Here is a 14,316-nt window from a genome sequence, read left to right as displayed (position 1 = left end):
TAGAGGGCGATCGAAGCAGTGTCTTTGAATATTTTTAAGGCAGAGGTAGATAGATTCTTGATAAGCAAGGGGGTGAAAGGTTATCGGGGGTAGGTGGGAATGTGGAGTAATCAGATCAGCTGTGATCTTATTGAATGGCGGAGCAGGCTAGAGGGGCCGAGTGGCCTACTCCTGCTCCTAATTCGTATGTTCGTATGTATACGCAAGAGCAGGTCAGAGGCTAGGTATTCTACTCACCACCTGGCTCCCCAAAGCCTTTCTGCCATCTACAAGGCACAAGTCAGGAGTGATATGGAAGAAACTCCACTTGCCCGGATGAGTGCAGCTCTAACAACACTCAAGAAGCTCGTCACCATTCAGGACAAAGCAGCCCGCTTGATCGGCACCCCATCCACCACCTTAAACATTCACTCCCTCCACTACCGGCGCATCATTGCAGCAGTGTGTACCATTTGCAAGATGCACTGCAGCAACTTGCCAAGGCTTTTTCGATAGCACCTCCCAAACCCGCGCCTTCTACCACCTAGAAGGACAAGGGCAGTAGACACATAGGAACACCATCACCTCCAAGTCACACCATCCTGACTTGGGCATATATTGCCATTGCTTCATCGTCGCTGGGTCAGAATCCTGGGACGCCCTAACTAACAGCACTGTGGGAGTACCTTCATACATGGACCTTCTCAAGGGCAATTAGGGATGGGCAATAAATGCTGGCCTTACCTGCACCCCAGGAATGAATACATTTTTTTAAAAATGAGAGTGTATTTTGTGTTGGTCCTACCAACATGCATGACATTACATTTGTGTGTTGGTTGCCAGACTCGACTATTCCAATGTTCTCCTGGACAGCCTCCCATCTTCTGTGCTCAGTGAGCTTGAGCTCCTCCATAACTCTGCTACACATATCCTAACTCGCAGAAAGTCCCATTCACCCATCACCCCTGTGCACATTGACCTACGTTGGCTCATGGTCCACCAACACCTTGATTTTAAAATTCTCATCTTCATGTTGAAGTCCCTTCTGTATCTCTGGGAATACCGGGATTCTTCCCCCTTCCCCCACCTTCCCATCTTCCCTGCCCCACCCTCACTCCCTCCCCACCACGCCCTGCCCCTCTCCCTGCTCTGCCCCCAATGTCTCCCCACCACTTCCCCTCCCCACCCCCTCTCCCTCCCCTTCCCCTCTCCCTCCCCTGCTCTCTCGACCTCTCCATGGGCAAAGACAGCATTGTCTGTGGTTGCGAGGTGACAGAGGCTGATATCCCCGGGGATGAGGTTAAGATCAAAGTCTCGCACAGTGGCCACAGTTGCACTGTCGATTCTGGACTATGCCACTGCTGGATAGGAGAGGTGCTTTCTCTTGGTTTATGACAGTTTACACGGCACAGTCTGCTCCAAGACTGTTAGTTCTATCAGAAAAATTAACTTTTCCATGTTGTGGAGTGAAATCTGTAGCTCATTGTACATTCATTGGAACATAGGAACAGGAGGAGGCCAGTCAACCCTACAAGCCTGTTCCACTATTCAAACAGATCATGGCTTATCTGTATCTCCAGTCCATTTACTCACCTTAGCTCTACAACCCTGGTTACCCTTGCCTAGCAAATCTATCAATTTAGTCTTGAAATTTCCAATTGACCCCCAGCATCCATCGCTTTTTGGGGGAGAGATTTCAAGATCTCCACTACCCTTTGTGTGAAGAAATGCTTCCTGACTTCACAGCTGAATGACCTAGCTCTAATTTTAAGGTTATGGCTCTTTGTTCTGGATTCCCCCACCAGAGGAAATAGTTTCTCTACTCTATTGAATCCTTTTAACATTTTAAACATCTCGGTTAGATCATCCCTCAATCTTCTAAACTCAAGGGTATACAAACCAAACTTATACAACATGGCCTCATAATTTAAAATTTAATCCCAATATCATTTACTATGCTCTCTGTATGGTGGAAAGATGTTAACAGTAGGCTTGTGAGGTTGTTTGTGATGTTTTTGTGAAATCAGAGCACAGGGTTTAAAAGTTGAGGTCTGCCAATGATAAAGACCTGAACTTGGGAGAGTGAGCGCTGTGCATTGTCTGAAATCAGTAATGTGACTGCTCAGCATTCTCTGTATTCAGTAGGGTGAATGCTGAGCATTCTCTGAAATCAGTAGTGAGAGTGCTGTGCATTCTCTGAAATCAGTAGTGAGAGTGCTGTGCATTGTCTGAAATTAGTAGTGAGAGTGCTGTGCATTCTCTGAAATCAGTAGTGTGAATGCTGTGCATTGTCTGATTTCAGTAGTGAGCGCTGTGCATTCTCTGAAATCAGTAATGTGAGTGCTGAGCATTCTCTGAAATCAGTAGTGTGTGCGCTGTGCAATCTCTGAAATCAGCAGTGTGAGCGCTGTGCATTGTCTGAAATCATTAGGTTGAGCACTGTGCATTCCCTGAAATCAATAGTGTGGGTGCTGTGCATTCTCTGAAATGAGTAGTGGGTGCGCTGAGCATTCTCAAATCAGTAGCGGTTGCTGTGGATTCTTTGAAATCAGTAGTGTGAGCACTGTGCAGCCTCTGAAATCAGTAGTGTGAGTGCTGTGCATTGTCTGAAAACAGTAGTGTGAATGCTGTGCATTCTTTGAAATCAGTAATGTGAGCGCTGTGCATTGTCTAAAATCAATAGTGTGAGTGCTGCCCATTCTCTGAAATCAGCAGTGCGAATGCTGAGCATTCCCTGAAATCAGAAGTGAGAGTGCTGTGCATTCTCTGAAATCAGTAGTGTGAATGCTGTGCATTGTCTGATTTCAGTAGTGAGCGCTGTGCATTCTCTGAAATCAGTAATGTGAGCACTGAGCATTCTCTGAAATCATTAGGTTGAGCACTGTGCATTCCCTGAAATCAGTAGTTGGTGCGCTGTGCATTTTCTGAAGTCAGCAGTGTGAGTGCTGTGCATTGTCTGAGACCATTAGTGTGAGCATCGTACATTCTCTGAAATCAGTAGTGTCTGCTGTACATTCTCTGAAATCAGTAGTGAGAGTGCTGTGCATTCGCTCAAATCAGTGGTGATTGCTGTGGATTCCCTGAAATCAGTAGTGTGAGCACTGTGCAGTCTCTGAAATCAGTAGTGTGAGCACTGTGCTTTGTCTGAAATCAGTAGTGTGAGTGCTGTGCATTGTCTGAAAACAGTAGTGTGAATGCTGAGCACTCTCTGAAATTAGTAGTGTTAGTGCTGTGCATTCTTTGAAATCAGTAGTGTGTATGCTGAGCATTCTCTGATTTCAGTATTGAACACTGTGCAATCTCTGAAATCAGCAGTGTGAGCGCAGTTCATTGTCTGAAATCAGTAGTGTGAACGCTATGCATTCTCTGAAATCAGTAGTGTGAGCACTGTGTATTGGGTGAAATCAGTAGCGCGAGCAGCGTGCCTTGTTTGAAATCCGTAGTTTGAGCTCTGTGCATTCTCTGAAATCAGGAGTGCTGTGCATTGTGTAAAATTTCTAGTGTGAACACAGTGTAATGTCTGAAATCAGTAGTGTGAGCACTGTGCCTTGTTTGAAATCTGTAGCGTGAGCGCTCTGCATTGTCTGCAATCAGTAGTGTGAGCACTGTGCATTCTCTGAGTTCATTAGTGTGAGCGCAGTGCCTATTCTGAAATCAGTAGTGTGAGCACTATGCATTCTCTGAAATCAGTAGTGTGAGTGCTGTGCATTGTCTGAAAGCAATAGTGTGAATGTTGTGCATTGTCTGAAATCAGTAGTCTGAGCACTGCGCATTGTCTGAAATCAGTAGTGTGAACGTTGTGATTTCTCTGAAATCAGTAGTGTGAGCACTGTGCATTGTCTGAAATCAGTAGTCTGAGCACTGCGCATTGTCTGAAATCAGTAGTGTGAACGTTGTGATTTCTCTGAAATCAGTAGGGTGTGCATGGTTCATTCGCTTAAATCAGTAGTGTTAGCGCTGTGCATTCGCTGAAATCAGTAGCGTGAGTGCATTGCATTCACTGAAATCAGTAATGTGAGCTCTGTGCATTGTCTGAAATCAGTAGTGTGAGCACTATGCATTCTCTGAAATCAGTAGTGTGAGTGCTGTGCATTGTCTGAAAGCAATAGTGTGAATGTTGTGCATTGTCTGAAATCAGTAGTCTGAGCACTGCGCATTGTCTGAAATCAGTAGTGTGAACGTTGTGATTTCTCTGAAATCAGTAGTGTGAGCACTGTGCATTGTCTGAAATCAGTAGTCTGAGCACTGCGCATTGTCTGAAATCAGTAGTGTGAACGTTGTGATTTCTCTGAAATCAGTAGGGTGTGCATGGTTCATTCGCTTAAATCAGTAGTGTTAGCGCTGTGCATTCGCTGAAATCAGTAGCGTGAGTGCATTGCATTCACTGAAATCAGTAATGTGAGCTCTGTGCATTGTCTGAAATCAGTAGGGTGAGCGCTGTGCATTGTCTGAAATCAGTAGTGTGAGCTACGTGCAGTGTTGAAATCAGTAATGGGAAAATTGTGCATTTTCTGAAAGCAGTAGCGTGGGTGCTGTGCATTTTCTGAAATCAGTATTGTGAGCAATCTGCATTATCTGTAATTAGTAATGTGAACATTGTGAATTTTCTGCAATCAATAGTATGAGCCCTGTGCATTCTCTGAAATCATTAGTGTGAACATTGTGCATTGTCTGATATCAGCAGAGTGAGCGCTATGCATTCTCTGAAATCAGTAGTGTGGGCACTGTGCTTTCTTGGAAATCAGTTGCTTGGGTGCTGTGCATTCTCTGAAATCAGTAGTATGAGCACTGTGCATTGGACATAATCAGTAATGTGGGTGCTGTGCTTTCTCTGAAATCAGTAGAGTGAGCGCAGTTCATTGTCTGAAATTAGTAGTGTGAGCACTGTGCATTGTGTAAAAACACTAGTGTGAACACGGTGTAATGTCTGAAATCAGTAGTGTGAGCAGCGTGCCTTGTTTGAAATCTGTAGTTTGAGCTCTGTGCATTCTCTGAAGTCAGTAGTGTGAGTGCTGTGCATTGTGTAAAATTTCTAGTGTGAACACAGTGTAATGTCTGAAATCAGTAGTGTGAGCACTGTGCCTTGTTTGAAATCTGTAGTGTGAGCGCTTTGCATTGTCTGCAATCAATAGTGTGAGCACTGTGCATTCTCTGAGTTCATTAGTGTGAGCGCAGTGCCTATTCTGAAATCAGTAGTGTGAGCACTATGCATTCTCTGAAAGCAATAGTGTGAATGTTGTGCATTGTTTGAAATCAGTAGAATGAACACTGTGCATTCTCTGAAATCAGTAGTGTTGGTGCTGTGCTTTCTCGGAAATCAGTAGGGTGAACGCTAGGCGTTCTCGGAAATCAGTAGTGTGAGCACTGTGCATTGTGTGAAATCACTAGTGTGAACACGGTGTAATGTCTGAAATCAGTAGTGTGTGCACCGTGCCTTGTTTGAAATCCGTAGTGTGAGCGCTCTGCATTGTCTGCAATCAGTAGTGTGAGCACTGTGCATTCTTTGGCCCCGAAAATGCGGGAAATTTTTGGGTTCCCCGAATGTCGGGTTCCGACCCGAGGGGGGGAAAAAAAAAAAATGGGTCAGCCAGCTGCACGCAATTTTCCCTCAAGTGGCCAATTAAGTTCCAATGTGTGGGCACCCTTGCTAATTGTCCATTTCCAGTCAGAAAGCCCCACAGTATGATGTTGTCATTCGTGGTGCTTTTAAAGTGTCCAGCAGGCTTCTCAACCAGTCTTTCAGAATGGCAGAGGAGCCTGCACCAGCTGCTGCCAGCGGCAGAGGCCGAGCTGCCGCCAAATTCGACGAGATGTCACTGCAGACATTGGTGGATGGGGTAAGGGCCCACAGGGAGGTCCCCTACCCTTGCTCAGGGAGGAAGAGGCCTACCAAAGAGTCCAGGGCTGCCTGGATGGAGGTGGCTGCAGAGGTCAACTCTCTGGGAGTCACCCGTCGGACCTGGATGCAGTGCAGGAAGCGCTTCCATGACCTTCACCGCACTGGGAAAGTGAGTACGAAGTTTCCATCACACTCAACCTGATCCTCATTGCCTTTCCCCAACAGCACTCAGCTTCAGCAATCTCTTCCTCCACATCCCACTTCACAGTCACATCCATGCACCCTTACCCATTCCCTATCTCTCTATGCTCACATTCACATAACTATTCCACCATGCAGCCCTCACACTGCCTCTCACTCTGATGCTTGGAACACAACTGACAACACACAGGGAAGACCCTTGGTCTTGCAGCCTCACAACATCTTTGTCTCCTTCTAAGTATCTATGCTATGCAATCTCTACACTCACTCCTGCACTCTCTCTCAAACACCACTTGTCTCCCTCATTGCAGGAAAAGAGAGCTCATAATAGACGAGAGCATGCGAGGCCTGGAGGAGGACCACCCTCATTCGCCCACCTGAGCCCCTGGGAGGAAGCTGCGATCGAGATTGCTGAGGCTGACGTGCCTGTGGATGCTGGGGCAGGAGAGACAGGAGTAAGCCCGCAAGCTGGTGACAGAATAGTTCCCCATCTCTCTCATTGACATAGCATGAGTTGCTGATATGATTCTGAAGCCACATCATTTGGACTTATGAGCATCTGCCAAATCCAATTTGCAAGTAGCCTTGGCATCACATCTCTAACTCTTTCCTTTACTCCCCCCACAGGAGCATCCGGAGCCCCCGTCGCCACTGCCGAGGAGGAAGAGGCTTTGCAGCCAGACTCCTCAGAGGAAGCTCCAGCCTCTGAGGGCGCAGCGTCAGCAGAAGTAAGCGCACCCAGCACCAGCGCAGACACTCACACCTCGGTGGGACCTTCGGGACATAGAGTAATGTTGTCACCTGGTGTATCACAGCTCACAAGTGAGCATCAGCAGAGTGTGGAGACAGGGACAGCAGTGGAGAGTCCTCGTTGGAGGGCGCAGGCCTTAGCCAGCTCAGCTGCATGTCGACCCTATGCCTCTGGGTCCATCTGCAAGAGGTGGTGATGGATCTCCATGCACAGATGCAGGAGTCTCTGGCAGGTTTTGTCTCCAGGGTCGCTGCGAGTGTGGAGCGAATGGAGGAGTCCATGGCGAGCATAAACAGAGCCTTTATTGGAGTCATTGGCGCATGAAAGCATCACCACGGAAAGGTTGGCAACCTCAGTGGTAAGGCTGGCTGCAGCCGAGGAGAGGAGGGATGCGGCCATGGAGGAGCTTAGTCGCCAGGGTATCAGAAACATGGTGAGTGCTCTGAATAGAATGGTATCTCTTGAGGAGCGATGGGTATCTATTGAGCACTGAAACCAGACCTTCATGGAAGTCCTTCTGAGTAGGACTGCCATTATAGATACGGGTTCCCATGGCCCCCCTGATGTGCAGCAAGGTGCTCTCCAGCCACTTGCAGGCGCTGAGGGGGAGCTGATCCATGCGAGGGAGGTTGTTGGCACACCTCAAGGAAGTGGGGGCTCCTCTCCACGCGCTCACACTTGCATGCCACTTCAGAGCCCTCGGTCAGAGCCCCGCCGGAGTCCACACCCCAGTGAGATAGGAGTCTCAAGTCCTGCACAGCCGCAGGAGCAGCAGACTGCTGGCGAGCCCTCACAGGCTCGCCACCCCAGAGGACGCCCGCCAAAGGTGTCGAGACAGGCGCAGCAGGAAAGTGAGCAAGGGGCCTTCACACCTGCTGAAGCCATAGGGGTACCACTACGTAGGAGCACGCGTAAGAGAAAAATAAAGCACCACTAATCACAAGGGTAGTCACTTGGGTGAAAAGTCTTGTAAATAGTTTTAATGCCATCATTTTCCTGTACATAAAAAATCTGGTGGTAACTGCTGCAGTTATGGCGTCTGTCATTTGGCGAATGGGGCTATCACATAGAGGCCTTAGGATAACTTGCAGATGTCAGCAAGCTGGTCAAATAGGTAGGAATGTGCAGGCATGGGCCACTGTCCATGGTCAGTTAAGAAGCAGTGAGGCTGCAGTGTTTGATGTACCAGGCCACGCAAATCTGCCCAGGATGAGTGCGTTCCTTGCATTCCGCCCAGGAATGTTCCCGCGCACTGGTGCCGCTGGTTGGCGGGCCTCTGCAGGATGCTCGTCTTCCTCCTCCTCCTCCTACTCCGCATCCTCCTCATCCTCCTCCTCCGCCTCCTCCTCCTCCGCATCATCCTCCTCCGTGGCGGCTGTGAGGAGCCTCTTGGTCCTGCGGAATCGGCAAGCCACGACGCTGTGCCATGTTGTGAAGCACACAGCATACCACGACGATTTTGGAGACCCTGGCTCATGAGTACTGTAGGGCTCCACCTGATCTATCGAGGCATCTGAAGTGCATCTTCAGCAATCAGATGGTTTTTCTCAATAATGCATCTGGTGGTAATGTGGCTGGAGTTGTAGCGCTCCTCTGCTTCGCTGGCTGGTCTCCTCAACAGCGTCATTAGCCAAGAGCACAGGGGATATCCCTTGTCTCCAAGAAGCCATCCTTGAAGTTCGTTTGGCAGACTGAATAGCGGCGGCACAGTAGACTGGCGCAGTATGAAGGAGTCATGGCAGCTGCCAGGGTACCTGGCACAAACATGCAAAATCACCACCTTGTGGTCACACACCAGCTGAACGTTAAGGGAGTGGAAGCCCTTGCGGTTGACAAAATCTCCTGGATTGTGGTGGGGTGCCCTAAGGGCCACATGTGTGCAGTCAATGACACCCTGCACCCTTGGAAAGTCTGCCAGCTGAGCTAATCCAAGCGCTCGCGCCCTCACACTTGCGCGACCCCTGGTGAAATGGATGTGATTGTGCGCGAGGGCATCGGTTACCTGTTTGATGCAAGTGTGTGCAGCCACCTGGGAGAAGCCGCTGATGTCTGCTGCTGATCCCTGGAAGCAGCCTGAGGCATAAAAGTTGAGTGCGGTGGTGACTTTGATGGCCACTGGTAAGGAGTGTGGACCTGGTGCTCTGGGCTCCAGGCCTTACTGCAGCATTGCGCAGATGTCAGTCACAACCTCTCTCGCAAGTTGGAGCCGCCTCTGGCACTGCTGCTCAGTCATGTTGAGGTAGCTGACCCTGTGTCTGTAGACCCTGTTTGGGGGGTATCTCCTGCACCGATGGCCTTCCATGCGCTGACCCCTTCTGGCCTGTGCTGCCTCAGGTGGCTGAGCCGCAGCCTGCTGCTCCTGCTGGTGCTGTTGTTGTTGCTGGTGCTGGAGTTGCTCCAGCCTCCTCTGCTGTTGGAGATCCTCTAATGCCAGGAAGGGAAGGAACAAAAGGCCTCCCATGCTTCTGGCAGATGCCTCCGTTGAGGAGGCGCTGAGTTAGGGTGGTGAGAGGGGCTTCCCAGGAGCTCACACTGGAGAAGTGTGTGAAGCTCCAACCTTTCACAGCTGTGCCTAAGCCTTCAACAAGTTGCCCCAAGCCTTCAGCAACAAGGTCCTGCAGTCTGCAAATGCTGTCTGTTTAAATCTCTTCATTCCTGATTGACCTGCAGCTGAAAGCATGCAAGCCAACTTTGTTCACGCCAGGTTTCATCAGCAGTGTTCCCACCAGGCGTGTTTTACGTGGGGAAAGGCTGAAAGTTGCAAAGGACCCTGAAAATAGGATTAAACATGCCAATAATTGATTAGGCTCCCGCCGACCATTCCCGGCTGCTGCGGGCGGGACTGATGCGGGTCGCGCTGAAACACGGGGGCAAAAGTCGGGCGGGGTGGGGAATCGGGCGGTCGGGGGTCGTGACCCCCTATTTCTGTGATTTTCAGCCCCCGCCCGCCTGAAAACCCGCCCGACAGCTGGGGGAAGATCGGGGCCTCTAAGTTCATTAGTGTGAGCACTGTGCCTTCTCTGAAATCAATAATGTGAGCGCTGTGCATTCCCTGAAGTCAGTAGTGTTAGAAAAGTGCATTGTCAGAAATCAATAGTGTGGGTGCTGTGCAGTGTCTGAAATCATTAGTTTGAGCTCTGTGCATTCTCTGAAATCAGTAGTGTTGGTGCTGTGCATTCTCAGAAATCAGTAGTGTGGGTGTGGTGCATTCTCTGAAATTGGTAGTGTGAGCGCAGTGCATTGTCTGAAATCAATAGTGTGAATGCTATGCGTTCTTGGAAATCAGTAGTATGAGCGCTGTGCATTGTGTGATATCAGTAGTGTTAGAAATGTGCATTGTCAGAAATCAATAGTGTGAATGTTGTGCATTGTTTTAAATCAGTAGTGAACACTGTGCATTCTCTGAAATCAGTAGCGTTGGTGCTGTGCATTCTCGGAAATCAGAAGTGTGGGTGCAGTGCATTTCTGAAATCAGTGGTGTGAGCACTGTGCAGTGTCTGAAATCAGTAGTGAGAACATTGTGCATTTTCTGAAAGCAGTAGCGTGGGTGCTGTGCATTTTCTGAAATCAGTATTTTGAGTGCTTTGCGTTGTCTGTAATCAGTAGTGTGAACATTGTGCATTTTCTGAAATAAGTACAGTGAGCTTGGTGCTTTGTTTGAAATCAGCAGTGTGAGCACTGTGAATTGTCTGAAATCAGTAGTGTGAGCGTTGTGCATTATCTAAAATCAGTAGTGTGAACATTGTGCATTGTCAGAAATCAGGCTGCTCACGGTGCATTCTCGGAAATCAGTAGTATTAGCGCTGTGCATTCCCGGAAATCAGCAGCATGAGCGCATTGCATTCTCTGAAATCAGTAGTGTGAGCACTGTGCATTTTCTGAAATCAGTAGCGTGAGCACTGTGCATTCTTTGAAATCAGTAGTGTGAGCACCATGCCTTGTTTGAAATCACTAGTGTTAGCACTGTGCATTCTCTGAAATAAGTAGTGTTGTTGCTGTGAATTCTCTGAATTCAGTAGTGTGATCGTTGTGCATTCTCTGAAATCAATAGTGTTAGAAATTTGCATTGTCTGAAATCAGTAGTGTGGGTGCTGTGCATTCTCTGAAATGGGTAGTGTGAGCACGGTGCATTTTCTCAAATCAGCAGCATGAGTGCTGAGCATTCTTTGAAATCAGTAGTGTTAGCGCTGTGTGTCATAAATCTCATCATCGAGAAACTACCTATGAAATAACTCTGGATGGCCAGCTGGTGGCACCGTCCAAGGAGTATAGATACTCGGGCGTTGGCCCCAGCTTGCCAGGGACATTTTGTAAAGACAAGGAGCTAGTGGATACAACTAGACTTCCATGTTCTGAAACAAGTTGATTTAAAGCCTTGCTTTATGCTCAACTCAAGTGCATAGTGAGTTTTATTACGTCACTGTGCATTCTCTAAAATCAGTAGTGTTGTTGCTGTGAATTCTCTGAATTCAGTAATGTGCGCTTAGTGCAGTCTCTGAAATCAGTAGCATGATCCTTGTGCATTCTCTGAAATCAGTAGTGTTAGAAATGTGCATTGTCATAAATTAATAGTGTGAACACTGTGCATTCACTGAAATCAGTAGTGTGAGCCCTGTCCATTGTACAAAATCAGTAGTGTGGGTGCTGTGCATTCTCTGAAATCAGTAGTGTAAGCACTGTCCATTGTAGGAAATCAGTAGTGTGGTGCTGTGCATGGTCTGACATCAGTAGTGTGAGCACTGTGCATTCCCTGAAATCAGTAGTGTGAAGGCTATGCATTGTCTGAAATCGGTAGTGTGAGCCCTGTGCATTCTCTGAAATTAGTCACATGAGCTATCTGCAGTCTCTGAAATCAGTAGTGAGAGCGCAGTGCATTCTCTGTAATCAGTAGTTTGAGCACTGTGCATTGTCTGAAATCAGCAGTGAGAAAATTGTGCACTTTCTGAAAACAGTAGCGTGGGTGCTGTGCATTTTCTGAAATCAGTACTTTGAGCGCTTTGCTTTGTAATCAGTAGTGTGAACATTGTGCATTTTCTGAAATAAGTAGAGTGAGCTCGGTGCATTGACCGAAATCAGTAGTGTGAGCATTGTGTATTGTGCATTTTCTGAAATCAGTAGTGTCAACATTGTGCTTTCTCTGAAATCAGTAGTGCGAGCACTGTGCATTGTCTGAAATCAGTAGGGTGCGCACGGTGCATTCTCTGAAATCAGTAGTGTGAGTGCATTGCATTCTCTGAAATCAGTAATGTGAGCTCTGTGCTGATGCGCTATCAATTACTCATAAAAGACGGAGAGTTAGGAGAGTAACTAAAGGCTTTTATTAGCAAAGAACAGAGCATGTCTCTCGTGGTTGACTGGGTTCCAAGAAGGCAGGGGGCTGCCGAGCGGTCACCTTTATACCTGGGCCTGTGGGTGGAGCCAGGGGCAGAGCCAGCAGCGACATGCTGAGGCATGCATAGGTACAACAGTGAACAACAACAACAACAATAACAGTGGTTTACCATAGTCACCCCTTGTTTAAAATTGAGTCCGGCGGGGTGAAGTGTACTAAAGGTTCGTGTAAGTAAGTCTATCAGGTGGCCTTGTATGCCGTCCTGATCGTCGTGGTGGCGGCGGTGATGGTGCAGCATCCAACGTTGAATCAGGCGTCTCATTGAGTGGTTGGGTGGTCAATGACGGGTCCTGAGGCTGCGGCATGCCGTCTAGCGGGGTTGGGGTGTGGGTAGTGGTGGATGGCAATGGTAGTGTTTCAGGGACACCCGAAGGTGCGAGATCTCGTGTGGAGGCTGTGTCCTCCCGCCCGTCCGGGTACGCTACGTAAGCGTACTGGGGGTAGGCGAGGGTAGTGGTGGGTGGCGAAGGAGGTGTTTCGGGGGCACCCGAAGGTGCGAGGTCTCATATGGAGACTGCGTCCTCCCGCCCGTCCGGGTACACCACGTAAGCATACTGAGGGTTGGCATGGAGGAGGCTCACCCTCTCGACCAGGGGGTCTGTCTTATGGGACCTCACGTGCTTCCGCAGTAGGACGGGTCCTGGAGAAGTCAGCCATGTCGGTAACGAGATCCCCGATGTGGACTTCCTGGGGAAGGAGAACATTCTCTCGTGAGGGGTGGCATTGGTGGCTGTACAGAGCAGTGACCGAATGGAATGGAGCGCCGCAGGGAGGACTTTCTGCCAGCGAGAGGTCGGAAGGCCCTTAGATTTCAAGTTTAAAAGGACTGCCTTCCAGACCGTCGCATTCTCCCTTTCCACCTGGCCATTCCCCCGGGGGTTGTAGCTGGTGGTCCTGCTTGTAGCAATACTTCTCGCGAGCAGGTACTGACGAAGTTCGTCGCTCATAAAGGATGAGCCCCTGTCGCTATGAATATAGCTAGGGAAACCGAACAAGGCGAAGAGGTCATTCAGACATTTAATGACCGTGGTACTGGTCATGTCTGAGCAAGGGATGGCAAACGGGAAACGGGAGTACTCGTCAATTATGTTGAGGAAGTACACATTGCGATCAGAGGAAGGGAGGGGCCCTTTAAAATCGACGCTCAGCCGTTCAAAGGGGCGCGTGGCTTTGATCAGGCTTGCTCTGTCTGGCCTATAAAAATGCGGTTTGCACTCGGCACAGATTTGGCAGTTCCTGGTCATGGTCCTGACCTCCTCGATGGAGTAGGGCAGGTTGCGGGATTTGATGAAGTGAAAAAACCTGGTGACCCCCGGGTGGCAGAGGTCATTGTGGAGGGTCTTCAGTCTATCGACCTGCGCATTGGCGCATGTACCACGTGATAGGGCATCTGGGGGCTCATTGAGTTTCCCGGGCCGGTACAAGATATCGTAATTGTAGGTGGAGAGTTCGATTCTCCACCTCAAGATCTTGTCGTTCTTGATTTTGCCCCTCTGCTTATTATTAAACATAAAAGCTACTGAACGCTGGTCAGTGAGCAGGGTAAATCGTTTTCCGGCCAGGTAATGCCTCCAATGTCGCACAGCTTCCACAATGGCCTGGGCCTCCTTTTCGACAGAGGAGTGTTGAATCTCGGGGCCCTGGAGGGTCCTTGAGAAAAAGGCCACGGGTCTCCCCGCCTGGTTAAGGGTTGCAGCTCGGGCAAAGTCGGATGCGTCGCTCTCCACTTGGAAAGGGATGGACTCATCCACTGCGTGCATCGTGGCCCTCGCAATATCTCTTTTTATGAGAGTGAAGGCTGCACAGGCCTCTGCTGTCAGGGGAAAGGAGGTGGACTTGATGAGGGGTCTGGCTTTGTCCGCATAGTTGGGCACCCACTGAGCATAGTACGAGAAAAACCCTAGGCATCTCTTCAGTGCTTTTTGGCAGTGGGGGAGGGGGAGCTCTATAAGGGGGTGCATCCTGTCGGGGTCGGGGCCGATGACTCCGCTCTCCACTACACAGCCAAGAATGGCAAGGCGCTTGGTACGAAACATACATTTGTCCTTGTTGTATGTTAGGTTCAGCCGCTGGGCCGTACGGAGGAATTTCTCTAGGTTAACATCATGGTCCTGCTGGTCGCGGCCGCAGATGGTGACATTGTCTAGATAGGGG

Source organism: Somniosus microcephalus, chromosome 7 (assembly GCF_052327205.1).
Source record: "Somniosus microcephalus isolate GS21.2 chromosome 7, FLI_Smic_1.0, whole genome shotgun sequence".
NCBI classification, from domain to species: Eukaryota; Metazoa; Chordata; class Chondrichthyes; order Squaliformes; family Somniosidae; genus Somniosus; species Somniosus microcephalus.
Note: the sequence above shows the minus strand (reverse complement) of the source record.